This window comes from Tetrao urogallus (assembly GCF_951394365.1).
Source record: "Tetrao urogallus genome assembly, chromosome: 1".
In the NCBI taxonomy this organism is placed as follows: domain Eukaryota; kingdom Metazoa; phylum Chordata; class Aves; order Galliformes; family Phasianidae; genus Tetrao; species Tetrao urogallus.
This window is the reverse complement of record NC_136813.1, coordinates 55,619,996-55,641,170: the sequence shown is the minus strand read 5'-3', so window position 1 is coordinate 55,641,170 and position 21,175 is coordinate 55,619,996.

Here is a 21,175-nt window from a genome sequence, read left to right as displayed (position 1 = left end):
TGCAGATGCTACTGCTCGGAAGGGGGACTTACCCTTTAATCTGTTCAGACTGGTATGTTAGAAAGCAAAATGAAGATTCCTTTATGCTACTGAAGAGATCTGCTGTACATCTAATTGGCCACATAATACACTTCAGAAAAAGAAACTTCAAGATCCAAAATGCTCTGTACGAATCCTTGAAGTCTTTCACTGTAGTCTTTCCTGCATACCCCTCTTCAGCCCACTGAGTTCTTGAAACAGATGCTTTATTGATGTTGTCTTCATAAAATAAGGAAAGACCAAACTTAAGGCCTGTAGCCTTGTCCCCATCAGTCTTCTTTGGCAAAAAGATTATCTCCTTCATTTGTAATATTTGGGGATTACCTTGTGTTCCACAATTAACATAGGCCACATCCCAAATGACTTGTGGCCTGGTGCCATACTGTCTTCTTGCAGACACTCCCTAGGTTGATTTCTCCCACCGCCCCCCTTCCCAACCCCCCAACATTCAGATCTGTCTCCGAAAAGAAAAAACAACAACATAGGAGTGCCTCCAGTTGTGACATAAATGTGAAGAAGCTGACATGAGACAGCATTTGCACTGGATATAGGGCATTGCTGGTAACTGCTGCTGAGGACATTCATATTTTGGCCTAATTAGTGTGTCAAGGCTCTTCTTCAAGAATGCATTCAGGTTAGAAGAATAAGCTTATAGTGCAACATTCAAAGTATAGTACCAAAGCTGTCTAGATGTTTTCGTTTATACTAAACTGTGTAAATTCAGGTGGCTAAGATGTTATGGAAACTTGAAACATGGATATGAAGCAATGCCTGCTCTGGGTAACAAAATTCTCCCCAAAGAAAGGAAATTATGCCTCCTTTCTCCCCACTCTTCCTCTCTTTCCTCCTTCCACTCTTCTCTCCTTGCCTGGAGGTATAGTAATCATTATAACTCCTTGTTACCTGACAGCATAGAACCAGTGAAGGGTTACAGATATAACAACATCAAAAGAGAATGTACAGCCATACACTTGAGACAGCCTATCACGGCATACTTAGCAGGAAGTTTTCAAATCTGCTGCATTTGGGAATTTATCATTACACAGCAGTGTCAAATTTTAATAAGTGAAATTAGTTAATGCACATACAGTGCTTTGAAGATATGAAATGCTATTCAAATTATGTGAAGTCGAATCAAGGTAAGGAATATGAGCTGAGCAATGAAGAAAAGTATTTTCTTTGTAATGCTGCAGTGGCTTCATCAGCCATAAAATACTACGCACTCCTTCATCAGAGGAGAGTCCTCTATTGCCTTCCAGGTGGGCATTCTCTCATTTTGCTGTTTACTTTGCAATCAATCAGCATTTTTTATTTTTAAAATCAAATAATTCCATCATATCAGAGAGAAACAGCTTATCTTTTGCAATTAATATTACACTAAAGTCATTCTGGAGCAACGATGCAACATTATGAAAAAGTCATGTAGGCTCCAGGACAATTATTAGCCTAGTTATAACACTGCTTTCTGGAACATTTTTTTAATTAGTCAGTTTAGGGAAACACATATTTGGAGATTAAATGATACTGGGATAAAACAGTGAGTACACAGTTAATGATAACTGACAAATCTTAAGATAGAAAATACAAGTCATTTTTTATTAAAGGCGTGACAAGTATTTGCATTTTTAGTTGAATTTTCATTTTTTTAAGAAGTTTGACAGCACAATAAGCTAGTGAAAAACCTGAAAAATGTTTCATTAAGTTTTTTTTTTCAAATTACTTGCACAAATAAATTAAGAAATTATTTTGTGCAATTCATTTCCCTTTCATAAAAGCAGATGTATTTTACTGATACGAAACTGATGGATTCATAAAGCCTCTTTTCCAGTATTTATAATGCGAATACTTAGTCGTCGCAGCTGACCTGATGTAATGCTTATGATGGTCCTGTTCAGACTGGAGCCAGGACTGAGACACTTCCAGTCACCATTTCTGTGATGTTTAAGATACCATCTTTGACTTAAAATCACAAATTAGTACAAAGCATGTAAGGCATTAGCATATATAAGTACTAGCAATACTCTTACATGTAACGCAGTATGAGTACATCAATGTACTCATAAAGGTGACATTTTCTATCTACCGTTGACATGATCTTACTAAAAATATCAATACATTAATGCTGTTAAACACTGATAGATTAGTGTTTTGCCTCCTGGAAAAAGTGCATATATACATGGGATCTTTTTTCCCCCTACTTTTAAACTCCAATTAAAAAAATGGATGCCTTGCTTCTTCTTTGCCTTGCTTCTTCTTTGCTTATTCTTCAGTTATCTTTCTTTGACCTTGTGATGTCTCTAGATCTTCAAGCCAAAGGAAATTATAGGTGCTTAGTGCTGCCATTATCATCTGAGAGGAAGATAGTGTGCGAGAGCACCTCTAATGCACCTCTAACATGCATTTATTGTAAACCTATAAATCCTTTATCAACATGTTGTGTTGTGTTAATGGCAGTTTGTGTCTAAAAAGGTGAAAATGTCCACATTATATTGCGTAAGGTATCAGAATGAGAAATTTTTTTTCAGTTTCAGCCATTATTTCTCTAATAGGGGAAAAAAGAGAATAAATTATACAGGGGCTATATGAACTGCATCTGTTTTGTACAGGGTGTTAAGATGACAAAATGCAGTTCATAAGGCTGTATTCAAAGAGAAAAATAGGTGCAGCTATGCTGTGACTTACAATATGTAACTTAGAGATGCTTGGATCCTGGCGGGCAATTCAGAGTCCTGTGCAGGGCACCAGCAGATGATGGAGAGAGGTGAGCAATGGAAAATGCTCACTCCTTGATGGGCACTGGATTGCAAGGAGTGACTCTTCTCACTTGGGGTCCATCCTTTTAATCCTTCTCTGATAACAGTGCAGAATTCATCTCTCATTTTTGAAGCTAATAGTGCACAAAAAGCAGTGAGCGAAGGAAAACCTTTTTCATAGTCAATCTCTATTTCAGCAAGCTATTTATTAGTTACCTTTGACAAAAGGGACTGACATCCTCTTTACCAAGCTTCCAGGTTAGAAGGGAAGAAGCGGGGATACCTTCCATACACCTGGTTGGAGCTATTCCCACTGAAAACAGTATGCCCATGACTCTGCCACAGAGCCTATTTGCTGGCAGCCAGCACCCTGCCTGCAGGGAGAGTAGGGCAGCTCTGAAGCTCTTGTCATCAAGAACTGTGCTGTAGTTTACACTGAAATAAATATTAAATACAACACATAAATAGTTCTTAACTCATGCTGAAGATGCTTGGGCCAGGATAGGGTTTGCTAGATGCTTTGAAAGATATGGGCAAAGTTGCCAAAGAAGCCACTGTAAAGTCCCCCTGCAGTAGATCTGCTTCATCTATGCACTAAACGCACAGCCTTTGTTATTTATTCTCCTATATAAGCACCACAATCACTCTTTTCAAAATAGAAATATTGATCCTACTTCCAGCAGTGACTGGGCAAGCACCTGAAGCAAGCTATATTGCTTGGAAAATCTGCTAACTTGTTTCTCACATTCATCCTCTAAGCTACAGTGAAGTAAAGTACATTGTGTGATGCCTAAAGAGAAGCTTAAAAAAAAAAAAGGTAACGAGCAAAAATATTATCTGGCTGAATTTTCATATTAAAGGGCAGAATATCTAGCAGAATGAGGCATGTGTGAGTGTACTGTATCATCAGAACAGCACTAAAACCCCAGTACCTGAATACTGACACTGAAATGTCGAGCTGATCCTTTGGTAAGTGACAATGACTGATCCTTCCTAGACTGCTTCAGTTACTGCATGTGTTGTTCACCCTGTGCATTGCATGGGTGAGATGGCAGGAGAAAAGTTCATTATCACCCAGCACTACCAATAACCTGGCCCTCATGATGCAAATCTGTTTAGCTAATAACAGAAGTATTTGAGTAGGGTATAAATGGAGATGCTAAAATTGATCAAGTTTGAATCTTAGTAAACGATTTAAAGTTCTCTTCAGAACTGGCTGTTCACTCAGTCCCATCCCAATTAGAACATAAACATTAAAAATTATGTTATAAACGTGACAGAAAAGAAAATGCAGGTATATAATATGCAGGTATATAATATATATAATACAATAGAGCATATTAAGTCCTCAGATATTGAATGGAGTACTGCTTTTGTTAGAAAGCACTTAAACTGGCTGCAAACCTTGCAGAAAGAGAACAAGCAGAATTCATCACACAACCTCAGGCATGGATACATAACATGGCAGTAGAAAGCTCTTCCCTCTAACTCTTAGAAAGAGTTAGAGATTTGAATGAATGATTCATCCAATTAACAGCATAATTAAATGAGCATACTAGCTTCTTCAGAATGAAAGAAGAAGAGAGGGAAAATGGCTGTATACTAATATTAATTAACTAAGCAATGTTAATTAAGTGACTACCTAATTAGATATGGGACAATGAGGCTTCATTTGTAGTGTTTGGTAATATTTGCTTTCACCAGATCCAAATCTGTCTTAAGTAGGTGATCTCAGTTTATTTACTGCACATTTTTTAGGGACTGATAAGAAAAGTTGTCAAATTTTCCAGTGAAGCAGAAGAGGATTTTCTGGGATATGCTCATGAAAATATTACAGTAAAATTGTCCTTGACCTATTGGCTCTCCCTAGAAATGTTTTCTGCAAGGACTACAACGTCTCAGAATGAATATAAATGTTCCTGAATAATTATTTCTGTATTTTATATAAAAGCATTAGTAGAATTGCTGTCAGATTTGAATATATAGAAATGTAATATTTAATCAATTAAATTCTGAAACTAACAAGACTTGAATGGTAATAAACAAATGAAGGTGGTGATTACTACTTAGTTGTTACAAAATGCCCCCATTCACATGAAATTACTTTTCTTAGACAGCTGAGGAAAGATGCTTAGAAAGATAAACAAGATGGTGATTCAGGCTATTAAAATTAGTTTGTCTTCAGTTTATAACTTTTATCTCCTATTTTTATACTATCTTTTTCTTCAAACTAACTCAGTTCCTTTTTTTGCCATCTTTCTTTATTGCTTATGTCAAACTGTAGAGAATACTAGATAATTACATTAAAAGAAGATAGTCATTACTTCAAAGTTCTCCAAAAGACCAAGGAAAGACAGTAATGAATAAAACAATTAGTCCACTTAGCTCCTTCTGAGGACAGCAGCTCTGTTCTCATTTTGTCACCTATTCATCTCTACCTATATTAAGCTTTTTCATGCTGTTGTCATTTCCTGGACAGCTGGCAGCAGCCATTTTTCTGGCATGCCTATTTTCTCAGTTGGGTTTTACTCCAAAATAATGTATTTCTGCTGTTCAAAGAGCTTTACTTCCCCTGTATTTTCTTGCTCCTGCCAGGAAGCATGCTACTATTTAATGACTCAAGGAACAAATTACTCTATCTCAGCTTTCTTCCTCAAAGGCCATTTCTCTTATCAAACTATGCCTCCTTTCTTTCACTTGGAAACGCAAAAACCTCTCATCATGTTTGGTGAGCATGTAAGTGAAATCCGCTGAACCAGCTCCAGGTGTTACTGGAGCATCCAGGAAGGAAAGGAGGGATAATTCACTGTCATCAGTGGGTGCCCCCTTCTGTTACACTGGGACACCCTGGTTCTGATCTTGTCTTCTGTCCATGCTCTGCATCTGCTATCTGACTTTCATAGAGTCATAGAATGATTTAGTTTGGAAGGGACCTTTAAGATCACCTAGTTCCAATCCCCATGCTACAGGCAGGTACCCCTCCCCTAGATCAGGTTGCTCAAAGCCCCATCCAGCCTCGTTTAGAATTCTTCTAGGGAGATGGCATCCACAACCTTGCTGAGCAACCTGTTCCAGTGTCTCACCACGCTCACAGTAAAGAATTTCTTCTTAATATCTAGTCTAAATTTACCCTCTTCCAGTTTAAAACAATCTTCCCTCTTCCTGTCACTACATGTCTTTATAAAAACTTCCTCCCCATCTTCCCGATAGGCCCCCTTCAGGTATAGGAAGGCCACTATAGGGTCCCCTCAGAGCCTTCTCTTCTACAGGCTGAAGAGTCCCAGCTCTCTCAGCCTGTTCTCACAGGGGAGGTGCACTCACCCTCTGATTATCTTCATGGCCCTCCTCTGGATCTGCTCCAATAGCTCAATGTCCTTCTAGTGTCAGGCGCCCAGAACTGCATGCAGTACTCCAAGTGGCATCTCACAAGAGCAGAATAGAGGGGCAGAATTTCCTCCCTTGACCTGCTGGTCATGCTTCTCTTGACACATCCCAGTATACATTCAGCCTTCTGGGTTGCAAGTGCACATTGACAGTTCATGTTGAATCTTTCATCAACTTGACACTTCAAGATCCTTACTCCTCAGGGCTGCTCTCAAGCCATTCTCCACCCATACCGTACTGTTGCTTGGGATTTCCCTGACTGAGATGCAGGATCTTGCAGTTGGCCTTGTTGAACTTCATGAGGCTGGCATGGGCCCACCACTCAAGGCTGTCCAGGTTGCTCTGAATGGCATCTCTTCCCTCTAGTGTGCCAACTTCATTACTCAGCTTGGTATTGTCTGCAAACTTGCTGAGGATGCACTTGATCTCACTGTCCATGTTGCCTACAAAGATGCTAAATAACACTGGTCCCCGCATCAATCCCTGAGGAATGCCACTCATCACCAGTCTCCACTTAGACTTTGAGCTGTTGACCACAACTCTGAGTGCAAAGTCCAGCGAGTTCCTTATCCAGAGAGCGCTGCATCCATCTTTCTCCAATTTGATGACCATGATATTGTGCAGGACAGTGTCAAACACTGCACAAGTCCAGTTGTTCTTCCTTTATTCACTGACACTATAAATCTATCATAAAAGGCCTCCAAGTTTGTTGGGCATGACTTGCCCTTGGTGGAGCCATATTGGTTACTACCAATCACCTCATCTTTATTTTCTATGTGCTTTAGTAGGGCTTTTGAGAGGGTCTGCTTCATGATCTTGCCAGGCACACAGGTGACTGGTGACTTGCCCATAGTTTTTTCCCTTCTTGAAAATGGGGGTTATGTTTCCCCTTTTCCAGTCAGTGGAGCTTCACCGGGCTGCCACAACCTTTCAAATAAGATGGATACAGCTTGGCAACTTCATCCGCCGGTTCCCTCAGAACCTGTGGATGGATTTTGGCAGGTTCCATGAAAATGTGCACCCTCAGGTTCCTTAAATGGTCTTGAACCCAATCTTTACTTACAGCAGGAAGATTTTCCTTCTCCCATCTTGTACCTTTGTTTTCTGCATCTTGGGCCATGTGGCTAGAGACTTTGTCGGTGAATACTGAGGCAAAGAAGTCATTGAATACCTCAGCTTTCTCCATACCCCTAGTGACCAGGTCTTCAGTTTCCCTCCAGAGAGGGCCCATGTTTTCCTTGGCCTTCTTTTTATCACTGATATACTTGTAGAATTTATTCTTTTTTTCCCCCTTGTCTCCCTGGCTAGATTTAATTCCATCTGGGTTTTAGCTTTCCTAATCTGAACTCTGGCTGCTTTGACAACTTCTTAGTAGTCCTCTCAGGTAACCTGATCCTGCTTCTACTCCCCATAGGCTTTTTTTTTTTTTTTTTTTTTTTTTTTGCACTTCAGCAAGTCCAGGTGCTCCTTGCTGATCTATGGAGGCCTCCTGGCATTCTTGCTTGCCTTCTTTTTCCTTAGGATGCACTATAGCTCTTTTATGAAGAAGGCAATCTTCAGCACAAATATGAGGCTGTGCAGGCTCTCATACCTAGATGCAGAGTCTCTTCTGATTTTAGATGTAGTATAAGAGCAAACCACCTACTTCAAGGATCCTTCAAGGATCTTTGCAATGCCTGTTCTACTTTCAGGTGATTGCTACAAACAAATGCCTCTGCTGAGCTCAGAGGCAGCTGTCTCATTTTTGTGCATAACTGTACAAAACAACACATTTGCAGAGGGAAGTGACTTGTTTGTCCAAAAGAGAATGAGACCCTTGTCAATACATGCAGGGACCATTCTTTCAGACAGCTCTGCAGCTGGAAAATTGCCTGGCAGCAGTATGAGGAAAAAGACTGATGTTGGCTCAGTCAATTAAACCAGCAAACAGCTCTTAATCTTAAAACAGCATGCATTCAAACATGCTGAGCTTCTGAGTACAGCTCATTGTAGTTTGCTTCCCTTTCTCAGAGCTGCACAGCACTTTTGGATAGAAGGCTGTCATGGCCCTGAGGGCACTAACAGTTCTTCCAGCCCCAGCTTACTCTCTCCTGAGGTCTCCCATCTCCTCATGCTCATTGACCTATGAACCCCATTTCAGCTTGGCTCTGGGCCTTAAGTCCCTATCCAAGTTGTGCTGTAGGTGTCCCTGGCTCTGACCCTACAGTCCCAGAGCAGTGCTACGCTGAGCCACTTGGTTCATGTGGCTCTGTTTCCCTAACAGATTTCAGACAAACACTGCTGCTACCTCCTCAGTCCCGTTTGCAGTCTGGCCTCCTTTTGCTGATTCTTGGTCCTCCCTGGACTTGGTCTCTTGCTTGCTATTTTAGGGGCTGTTGATGCCACCTGTTAACAACACCTGGCTCTGCCTTCAGCAAAAAACAGATATGTTCTGGGACATGCTTGTTGTTATATATAAAGAATCTCTATTCAGATCCCTGTCCAGCAGGTACAGATCCACTCCAGGTACATACTGTGGGCAAGCACATAGAGCAGATTTGAATCTCTTACAGACTATTCAGATCTGACTACTATGCTGATGAATTTAAAAACAAACAAACAAACAAACAACAAAATACCTGTACAGTCAACAAATGTACAGTTGGAAGAGTAGCGCAGTTAGGATGGAACCCTACAGGTGTTATAGTTGGAAAGATTCCTGTGGTGGAAAAGAGACAATCAAAGAAGAAATGCTTACTATATCTGAGGACCTAGAGTCACAGTGAAAAACTCCAAAAAGGATAGATCTTCAGAAACAGAACATTCCCCAGTGGTGGTCAGCCCTCAAATGGGGTCTAGGAGAGGTGGAGCCAGGCTCCACCCCCTTCATGCAGGTAAATTGCCTTCACCTGTGGTCCCACGACTGACACAGTCCTTGCCTCAGGTGATCAATCAGTGGTTCAGACCATGACTCAACAGTTCCCATACACTTCATCCCTTAATGGCATGAACCAGTAATAGAGTTAGCTAGAGGGTGAGCCTTCCCTAATACAGGGATACAACACACTGCGATGCTTATACAGTTGCCTGTCACGATGCAGGTTGACACAATTTAAGATGAGTGATGATCAGTGTATGGTTGAGGTTCATGCATTCTCATGGGCCAGTGCTTGGTGGTGCTACTGGTGGCATGCAGTCGTGTGGTGCAGATCCATCCTATGCTCCATCAGTCCCACATAGACCATCACCAGATGCTGTGCATGATCTCACAGCAACACTGGAAAGCTTCGATGGCATTTTGTTCCTTCCAGTGATCCTAGAGACTCAAAAGACTCACAGAGTAATACGGATGTTTCAGGAGTACCAGGAGGGAGAGATCTGCCCTCCAGAGCAAGATACAGGCCATATTTCTATCCTGGGTCAACACTTCAGCTTGTTTAACTTGGGCATGCCCCAGCTGCCTGTACCACATCCTTTGGCCAGATGTCTGTGGCTGCACAACGGTCAGGCATCAAAGGGAGTGTCCTGATCTTCCATAAGGACATGATAGGGGTCCCTTTAGCAATGAAGACCAGAGTGTTGACCAATATATCAGTAGGCCATATACCTATTAGCAGAGGGGACTATCAAGCCTCTCATCTCCAATAATCTCCCCCAAGGTGCAAGTAGGCCACACTACTTCGGTCCCACCTACACCTTCCAAGGCCATTTTATTCTATGGGTACCTGGTTCTAGATTCTCAAGGGCAGGGAGCAGAATATTATTTTCATTGCCAATTTTGGGCCTGACCCGATTATCAATGTCCGTAATTTGGATCATAAGTGGGGATGCCCATCTAACATTTTCAGGGCACTGGATCTGCTGTCTATTGGTTTTTCATTCAAGTCCTGCAGGGTTTCATAGAGTCTCTTCATCCACCCCTGAAGACACTGAGAGTCTGTCTTCAGGGCAGCCTTGAGAATACCATTATAATGTTCAATAAGGCCTGCCCCTGTTGGATTATATGGCAGTTGGAATCGCCATTCAATGTTGTTTTCTTCTGCCCAGCGCTGTATCATTGCACCGGTAAAATGAGTCCCTTGGTTGCTCTCAATGACTTGAGGTGTCCTGTAGGCAGCCATCAACCTGGTAAGTGTCTTGATGGTATATGCCTGGTTTGCTCTTGCCCTTGGATAGGCTTGCATTAGCCCTCTTGCAGTATTGACACAGAGCAGGGCATATCTTGCCCCCTCAGACCAAGGGAGGGGGCCAATGTAATCAACCCACCATTGCTGGAGGGGATTGTGTTCTATAGCAAGATAGGATGTTGTTTTCAGCAATGAACTCAGTCTTGGAGCAAGCATCACAGTCTTGGCATGCCTGAGTGATGTCAGATAGCTGTATGTACAGCCCTTGGTCTTTTAACCATCATGCCTTAGCTTCTGATGTAACCAACAGACGATGTTCTCAGATGGTGAATTCTCAATCCATTGAACTTGGGTCAGTGTGTGAGCTTCATCATTTCCCGCTGACTGTAGGGGTTGATGACCAGAAATGTGGTAGACACGTACAGTCCTGTGTTTAACTGTATTCCATATGTTTAACCACATATCTTTGCCCCAGATTGGTCGTGTGTGGATAGTCCATTCCTGGGTGGCCCACTGTGCAATCCAAAGAGCGAACTCCCGGTACACAGGCCAATTATCTGTGCAGATATTCAGAATACCCTCACTGGGTTCCTTGGTTATAACCATCCACAGAGCTCGCAGTTCTGCCCATCGCCCTCTGCAAACCAAACTGTTTCAGTGGAGGGATGGTATACTATTGCTCTCCACCTGCTCGGGTTATCCTTGCTGGACTCATCCACGTACCAGGCATTTTCGAGAATAGGATATTTCCCCTCCTGAGCAGGACTCCTCTCTGGTGGAGCAACCAATGTCTCTTGGTGCATCACCTTGCCTTCACCTGTGCTCCCACACGGCTGACCCAGTCCTTGCCTCAGGTGATCAATGAGTTGTTCAGGCTATGAGTCAACAGTTCTGATACACACCCTTTGCCAGCAGGTTGACCAGACCACACTGTCTCTGGGTAGAGTTTAAAGGAAAGAAAAGCCCCTGTTTGACTTCATAATCTAGACAGCTGACATTGCAAGCTGAGCCTTTCTGACTTTGGATCATCTTCCTGGTATGTTTGTCTAAAGAGTTGAAAGATAGCCTATTCTCTATAGTTCGGGTGTTGATGGTCTCACTGGCAACAACTGCATTTAAAAAAAAATACAACATTAGTGTGCAGTCATCGTAAAGCAAAGGAACATGGAAATTTCCTTGTCATATTGTGCAGTACATGGCAAGGCAAATGAGTTGGGATATGCTATCCGCAGTGCCGTTAGACTGGCGTCATTGTTAGATGCTGAGGTATCGCTGGCTATCTCTTACCAAAGTAGACTGTGAACGTGACTGTCTTTCATTAAAGGTTCTTATAATTCAGCAGAACTGATGAAAGTTTTCTCATGTATGTGACCTGTAAGATACAGGTAGGGATACTAACCAGGAGAGTGTTATTGCACCTGAGACTTACCCTTATCAGCAGTAGTCTTGCTGCAGAAGCACTTACCCTGACATGTATGGATTTTTGCATTATTATAAAAATTATGCATTATTATTTCATAAAGAAAGATTTTTTTAAAAAAATTCAGACATATAATGAAATATTTGATACTATATACCTATAAAAGTATGTTAATCTTAAGTTTCAGGAAACTTAATGTTTGCAAGTATAGCAGTTAATTACCAAATTATTGAGCTATAATTATAAATGTAAGTTGAAAGGAAAATTCCAAGCCTATGAAATTTATGTGGCTTGATTTGTACTTCACATGTAAAGTAGACCTATCTGTGTTGCAAGAGTGTATTTAATTTCTAAGAAAGGCTTCAACAATTTCTATGTTGAAATAATGCATTCCTGGATATTTTAATTGCTAAAAAAAACTTGTGAAATACATCTGATAAAGCTGTGGATCTTAGGATAATTTCCTAATACATCTTTTCTATATTCTGTTCACTGGAATAAACACTTGGTCAAAAAGCACATGCATTTAAACACAAACATGCATTTAAACACAAACTGCTACATTCTGTGCTCTCTCTTGCTCTGTGGGAGTTAGGGATCTGTGCTTATTGTGGCAAGAAAGGCAGCAGGACGAAAGTCTTAAATCAGTAGGAAATTGTCATTACAGCCTATAACAATTCATCTTAGCATTGGACTACATATTCAGAAAAAAAACAAACGACCATAGAAACACTGCAAATTATCTTTCTTCTAATGGTTCCAGTTTGCTGTAAGGAAGCCCTGTAAGGGTTTTGTCTGCTATAAAAAGAGCCTGTGACAGATCTTATGATCCATTTGCTATCAATAAAATTCACATTACTCTTATAGCTCATGTTTTTCTTACATAAAATTATAAAAAAAATCAAGGTAGGTTTCTACAGTTTAATCCCTACTTGCCAAATCTATGTGACAGTGGGTAAGAGATACTTGAAACCAAGGAGAACAAACAAGTGGGAGCATGAGCTGCTTAAATAACTACAGTCTTTTGGGAAACATAACCTTTTAAGTATAAACAGATTTTTTTCTTCTTTCTCTCAGATTCTTGGGAAATAGAGACTAAAAGAGATTTCTGTTTGCTAGGGAGAATATTGATTGGGGATTTACCACACAAGAGATGAAAAAGATAGAATAATAATACAAAGGCTTATGGTTTTATCATAAGAGATATCACAGACATTCCCACAAAGTCATGTCTGCAGTTTGAAGTAAGCTGAGATATTTGACTTAAAGAGATATTTGACTTAAAGAGATATTTGATTTAAAGTTTAGTGCTTTATTTTTTCAGATTAGAATGGATTGTTGTGACACAGTAAGTAGAGGAAGCCTTGCTAACCACTAAATAGGCATTATTCTTGGATTGATTATATTTTAGCTATCGTTTTGTAGTTAACTTTTACTTAAACATGAGACAGTCTTAGACCTTTTGTAACTGGTTTACATTAGAAATCAAGTTGTCTTCTAATATTTAAATAAACAGCAAATAGCACTAAATTTTATTAATTTTAATATTGTCCCAAACAGGCCAACTTTAGAAGTGAAGAATTTCTTAGCTTATAATACTTCTGTTTGGTAACAAATACTTGGTAAGTCATGGTACTGAAAGTAAGAAAAACATTCATTAAATATATTTTTTTTACATTGTTATGATATTATTTGCTACTTTTTTAATATCAGATCCAAAATAATATAGCATACTCAATAGAAATCGGAATCATTTAAAATATGCATGATCTTTTAAAAATATAGACATCAGACTCTGATTCAGTAGAACTTCCTTCATGTTTCATGGAAGCCCAAGTTTTAAATGCAGTTATTTTAGAAGGAGAATTCTAAATAAACATCTAAGCTAAATCTAAATTAGCTTCAGGGCAAATACTAAAATAACAAATAACTTTATAGCAATACAGTATACTGATCACAGATGTAAAACATTGATAAATATGCCTGATAATCCATAAATTAGTATTTATTTTGTAAGTTATTAATTAGCAATTTTGTTAGTTGTCAACATAATTACTATTTTCTTCCAAAATTAAATTTTCACACATTTGTCCAATGACTCCTTACTCTAAAATGTCTGTTTACTCTCTATCCAGGGATCAGAAAGTAAAAACTCTGAACTTAATTAAAGGAAATTAATACCTAACTGCTTTATTTAGCTGCTTCTTTTACATACATTACTTTGTCTCACCAAATATCTTTATTCTTAGAAACTCAATAGAGCTTTATGAGGATTAGTCAGGAGTATGTTCTTCCCACTGTGGAATTAGATTTGAGGATTATGAGACTCCCTTGGAATATGAGGGATTGGACTTTCTTCAGGTGAGGAAGAGTTTCAAAGTTGTGAAATTTTGAATAGCTGCTAGGAAAAAGTGATTCACACTGGGCAGAGAAACACAGGAAAAGTTGCTGAGAAAAGCTGTGGATTCTTTGTCCTTGAAGATAATAAAATGTTGACAGAGCCATGAGCAGCCTTAAATAAGTTCCTTGGACCACATAGATGTTTTCCAGATAATCCTTCCAACCTGATTTACTCTGCCTCTATGAATCTGTAATTTCCTCGTTTGTAGACTTAGCTTTAAGCAGTTCACATGCTAAAAGATGCCTCATTTATATAGTTCATGACTTAAGCACAGGTTAGATGGTTTGATTCTTTTAAAAATTCCAATCTTCATTTTTTAGTATTCTGAATAGCTTTAAGGCATATTACATATTTCCAGCCCCTTTCCCCTTCAAACAAATGTGTTATATAGCTGTTATCCTTTCTTTTTTAAAAGATTTTCCAGCAGGAACCGTAATCCAAAATAAAATGAATCCAATCTGTTGGTGTGTTAAAGGGAACAAACCAGTGTTTTTTCGTTATTAAATACTAAGATGACAACTGGAAATTCGTACTTAGATGCTTTGAGTATTTATCTTCAACAAATGTGTTCAGTTCTTAGAAACAGCTAATATTTGTGATTTGAGTAGGCAGGATCCCATGTTATTCATGATTTAGAAAAAGAGAATGGATGTTGACTAAAAGAAGTGGGTGCTGCTGCGTTGTAGATTGAAGTAAAAGATATCAAGGACCCCTGTGTTGTCTTAAAAATATGCTGGAATTCTCATCAGGGTTGTAATACACAAACACAAAATCACACCAAAATGAAACAAAAACAAACAAAAGACAAAAAGCCCCTGAACAGAAAAAAAACAACCAACAAAGAGCTGAAAGAACCAACAAACCAACAAAACATTTACAAAAAAAATGAGGGATTCCACATGCCCAAGTATAATTCTTTGCTGGAGTTAACAAATATTGTCTTATTTCTGGACATCACTGGTTTTATTTGACCTCTAAGACAGTTATTGAGAAAGTTAAGAAAACATGGAGTAGTTAAAAATTAAAAATCTAGCTCTATCAAGAGATTTTGTAGGTCGCAAATATGCTTCCTAGAGGAGCATGTTCATTTGTTATTCCAGGATATGGAGACTCCTGACTGTGATGCAAAGATTAAATCCCTGAACTACAGTCTTAATTTTCGTGGCATTTCCTCATGAGTTGCTCCTCATAAAACCTGTTTGCTAAATGAAATTAAGCTCTTTAGAGAGTGTTTTAAAGAAGTGTTCAGAGGATTTGAAAATGATCCCTCTTTCATAAATAAATTTGCTTAATTCCCCTTCTTGTAGTGTGGGTGCCCTAGAAGAGAAGAACCTAACATCACAACAGAACATCATCAGTATGAAGATGTCTGAAAGAGATAGCTCTCTCATTTTAAATGGGAGAGTATGCCACTGTTGTTTTTTCTCTGGAATATTTTCAAGCCTCTCGACAGAGAAAAGATGTGTGATTTATCTGACTAAATGTAACTGTACACAGTGTAGATGTGGATATCTCATCTCATTACCCTTAGGTCCTCTTCACACTCAGTACAGAGAAATAGGCGCTTTTAGGGCACTATTCCTTTTATCTTAGAGCTGAAAGATAAAATGGCAGGGTTCTCTGTATTGTACCATAAAAAGTTAGGAGACACGAATAATACTGAAGGTGACAACTCTCATTTTCAAAAATCTTCTATAATCATATGCCCCCAAAGCTACTCGTAAGTGAAGCATAAGGGCTACCTAGGGGTAAGCTTTCTTTTTGTGCTTTGAATATATTACTGGGAATAAAAGGCTTTCATGACAATAAATTTGCTTTGCAAAAGCTGCTTATTTTAAAACACCGAAAGAGACAAAATACTTTTACCAAGTCATTCTGATCTGACCCAAATACATCGAGTTGGTAGCACTGAGCAATATTTTTCTGTTCAATTTTATTGATACTTAGCTAGAACAGAATCTGGGCACAAATTCAAAGGCAAACATGTCCGGCTGTAATAGAGCATGTGGGCCACTTGATGGAGCCATTAGAAGTAAGGTAGGAAGCCTGTCTGTGGCTGCATCTTCTGTGATTGTTTCATTAAAATGTAAGCTTGTGTATTAACATCTAAAACATCTGAATGTCAGCTGCATATGTAGAAAATAGAGCAATGCTCTAAGGAGGAGGAGCAAAGCTCCCATTGCCTCCTCTACAAATTAAACTTATCACTTTGGGGAAATTAAATGTGATACAAAAGCTTTATCTTTTAATTCAAATTGTTTTTTTTTTGTTTTTGTTTTTGTTTTTGTTTTTGTTTTTGTTTTTGTTTTTGTTTTTGTTTTTGTTTTTGTTTTTGTTTTTAAACCAAGAAAGGAAGTGCTAACAGCATGACCCAAAGGTGACAAGAACTTGGTTTACCTTTAGCTTTGGATTTCCTTAGTCAAGGAAGTCTTACTGATCCCACTTCTGCTCCTCCTGATTTGGGTTTAGCCTCTTCCAGCCTCTTGTTACAGAGAAGTGACACTCCCATAACTGTCAAGCACACAGATATTTCAAAAACATCCCTCAGTGAGTCAGGTGCTCACCGATGGTAAATAATAAGGAGGAACACTGCTGAATGAAACATGCTCTTGTAATTTTTGCAGTTCTCTATGTCTGTTGTTTCTAGCACTTGACAAAATCTTAATAGATATCCAGCTGACTTACACAAAGGCATTTTAAATGTAACGGAATAGATATGGAATAAACCAAAGCATATTAACTAAAAGATATTTATTACAAAAAGGAGACGTTTTAAGTTATTGCAAATGGTATTTAAAACATCTATTCATACAATGTATTAACAAAAATCCTTTTGGTACTATTTACACTAGTACTGTTCTGCTTTTGAAGAATTCAGTTGAAAACAGACCAGATACAGTTTCTTACTTTTCTTATATAGAAATAGATAATATATCTCTTATGCATTTCTGGTTTTTATTTGGAATTTAATTTGGACTGAAGTACTCATAATACATTGAGACATGTAGTGAATTACATGAGCTGATAAAAAGATTCACTTCAGTGTTACAAGAGAGTCTGGCCAAAGAAAAACTGCAGTTTTTCTATAACGGTACTGAGATACTGTAGACTGTAGTTTTTTACTTTCAAGTGCAGATGCTTATATTGAAAAACAAATGGTGATCTCTAATGTTGTCTCATTCCGTATTAATTATTTCTTAGTACTCCATTATATTTTATAATCATCATAAAATCTTGATAAAGATCATAAACTCAACATGCTAATACAGACAGTGTAATTATTTTGTAGTTTCCTTACTAGCATTTGACAATTTATTCTGAAGGGAAAGATTCAGTTGTTGAGGGACCATAGGCAAAAAATAAACAGAAACATAGACAAAATTTGGCCTAAAGTGACAATATTCTATACTGACAAAATAAAATTCCTTTTTTTTTTTTTTTTTCTGAAGAGTCTTCTTGTGCCTCACAGTCAAGAGAAACATGAGATTAAATATATAAAAGAATCAACGAATGCATTAAGAGAAAGATCTTTGTAAAAATACAGAAGTCTCAGTGGATTGAGAAGACCACTGCCACTGTTGTCAAGTTTCATCTTCCTTTCCAATCCTTCATCTGTTTTTTATTATTGGTGTTGTTTTTTTCCACTCTTCATTCATAATCCTGCCCACAAGCATAGTATTACCAGAGATTATTGGACGAATATACTGTCCACTGTGTTCTTTGTAGAACTTCTTGCCTTAACCTGATTTGCAAGTACCTATTTGCTTGAGAGGCAAATCTGCATTTAATACGGAATTTCTTGTGACGTTCCATCGAACCAAGAAAGGGGTTTACAGATATGATTTATATTATATTTAAAAAGCATGCAGAAAAATCCTAAAAAAAATGCTTCATCACAATTCATTTTCATAGCATCACTTATCTAATTATTCCATGACTACAAAATCAAAATGATGCATGGTGATATTAAGCAGTTACAGCAATTAAGTGAATATGTGATAGAATTGCCTAGACCAGAGGATGAAGTTTATTAAAGCTTAAAATCATAATGAAGTAGTTTAATTTTTCTCCTTGCAAAAATTCTCAGCCCTACACTTAACATCAAGAATCAGACAACAGTAGCTACAGCAGTTTTTAACCTTAGTGCCTGCTGTCAGTGTTGCATTAATTTTTATCTTTCTGATGATTTTTTAAAAAGCACAGTAAAGTATTTTCCCCTTCATTCCCTGGCTTTAGGATCCTTTCTTGCTTTTTCTTAAGAATTGGAAAATGTGCCGTTTACTCAGTTTCTTTTTGATTTGAAAATCACCTACCTCTACCTTTATGCTGATAGATCCAGATTTAGTCTGTTTTATCTGTGCTGTCTGTAAGTTCATTCCATGTGCAGAACAGTCATCCAAGAAATCCTGTTGTGAGATCTGCTTCAACTCTAGAGAGAGCTGTGTGCAGAAAATGTGATAACACAAAAGATTTTCAATATTCTGGGCACAGCAATAAAGCCGTTTAGGCTAAATAAACAGATGTAGAAAATTGTTTACATTACAATCAAAGTCTTAGTTGTATTGGGTGACTCACAAAATGTGTTGTGCTTGTTTGCATGGTAACAACCAGAATGAACTTCTAGCTCAAAAGCTCTTCAAACTCCTTTCACATGGTTATTGTAGTCTATCTGGAAGCTCTATAGAAAAACAGGATTGTCCCTAAGCCTGTGCAATGAAGATTTTTTTGAATAAATAACAATAAATATCGCTAATAACAAAAGTTTACTCTCTTTATATGAGTCCATAAGGACATATTCAATGCTTAGGCAGTAGTGGGCATTGCTGAGATAAAGCTTTATTTTCCTTTTTTTTTTTCTTTAAATACCACTGGACACAAAACAAATCAATTTCTACCACTTTTACTGACACTGGTTTGGGAGTAAAAAATGACCCCTTGCACAGACATGAGGAACTAATAGAATTTTCTAGGAGCATATGAATAATCTCAGAATTACTTAATGGGAATGTTGATTGGTTGTAAAGTACTTGTTTAAAAGTTACTTCATCCTTCAGAAGAATTTAGATTTCCACTTCATTTGTTGAAAATTCTCGAGCTCCCTCATTTCATTGAGACTGCTCTCAGTTTTCTTTCTTCATTAACCATTATCTTGTCAATGTCTTCCACTTTTATTCTTGCTTCTACTTACTCTGAAGCCTCCATTTTCCTAATCTTCATACTGCAGCACATATAATAGAGTATTTGTTTTTCTCAAAAGTACCAGAACTTTATATTTTTCTCCCTACAGCTTTATTTACTGCCTTTTTTTTTTTTTTTCCCCACGAAGTTCAGTTTAGAATGTGTGGTTCTAGTCTGTATAATCTATCCCCTCTTTGTGCCCTGCTGTCCCCCTAGACTGTGAAATGACAGTTTTTTGAGTATAGTAACTAGTGCAAAGGAACGTTTCTCGTTTCTCTAAGCCTTCAGTGTCGTTTCTGATCATGAATCTAATACTTCTCCTAGTTTATTAGTTCTAAGGTAGGATAGACGAAAAACACCAGAAAATAATTTTCAAAGATTGTAGTGATGTTGATTATTCCTGAAAACTGAACATCTCTGCTGCTGGCAAACCTTAACTCCTGTTTTAGTAGAATCCTGGAAGATGTCGTAGATAAAGGGGAGGCTAAAATGTACAGTGTTTCAATATAACTGACTCGTAGTAGCTTTCTTCCTCAGGAAAACAAAAACAAAAAACCCAAAAACAAAACAAACAGAATGGTGCAGCATACTACTTTATTATTTGTTCAATTTGTTCAATACAATGTAGCTCATAATTGTTCAAGAGAGTTTCAGAATAAATACCAGACAATTAATTCCTGTTGGAAATGAAAGAAACTTAAGAGGAAATTGGAAGCTGTGAGATGAGACGAGAGCTGAGTTTCAAAGTAAATAAATGTAGACCATTGAGCTACTGCAAAGCAGAATCTACTGGCCCTTAAATTCAGTTCCACTAGTGTATACAGCTCTATCACACCATCACATGGCAGACTTAGTAGCATTCCTGACCAGTGTCTTTAAGAAATTAACGAGTTCTCACTCTTTTACAGTTTGAGTTTGTAAAGCACAGATAGATGTTTGTGACAGCTTGGCAAACATGTAAATGATCTGGTCATTTGCCTGACCATATGGCATGATGGATTTAGAATGACGTCCCAGCTTGATGAGAGGTTGGGACAAATAAACAGAAATTCTGTAGTATTAATTGCAATTGTCATTTATGTTTTGCAACACTATATTTGAACTAAAACAAAATGCTTGGGAAAAGTACTGGAGAGTCTGTTTCCTTCTGGATTCTTATGACATTTCCTCTTCTCTTGCCAGCTACAGCAAACCTTCTAAAAGGCTGTCTTAAAAACAGATGCTCAGAATTTTGATCTAAGTACCTAGAATTATCAATCACTGCTTTTATTTACTTCTCAGAAATAGTGTATGCCTAATACAGCAATATAGTGATTCTTCTAAGCAAAGCAATCAAATGTTCTTTCTTTATTCCATAAATTTCCTTTTCCTTGCAGCAAAATTGCTATCATTATTTTATTAAAATTCAAAAGACAAAACGAGAATTGTCTGTAATTGTACAATATGACTGGAAACAATAAACTTAGGGATAGTTTAAAATATATGTATACCATAAAACTGAGTATAAAGAACTAGAATTTTAATGAAAAAGGCATTTTAAAAAATGTTTTACAAGAGTAAATATTAAGGAAAGCATCAGTAAAAATAAGTACTCTGCTGTGAACACAACTATTTCTTTAATATTAAGCCAAACTTCCCAAAGTATGATAATCTTACTGATTTGAATCATTTACTCTAAATTGCTGACATAAGACGAAGTGTGTGGTATGAAATTGTTAACTTCTTTATGATTTAAAGAGATAATTTGTACAGGTAACTTTAACAATTCACTCTTACTAATTTAATATTGTATTAAAAAGGGAACATTTAATTAGAGAACCAAAACCTAACGCTCTGATATCAAGGAAATGAAATGTCATCCTGTGGTATAACTACTGCAAGTTGCAGAACACAG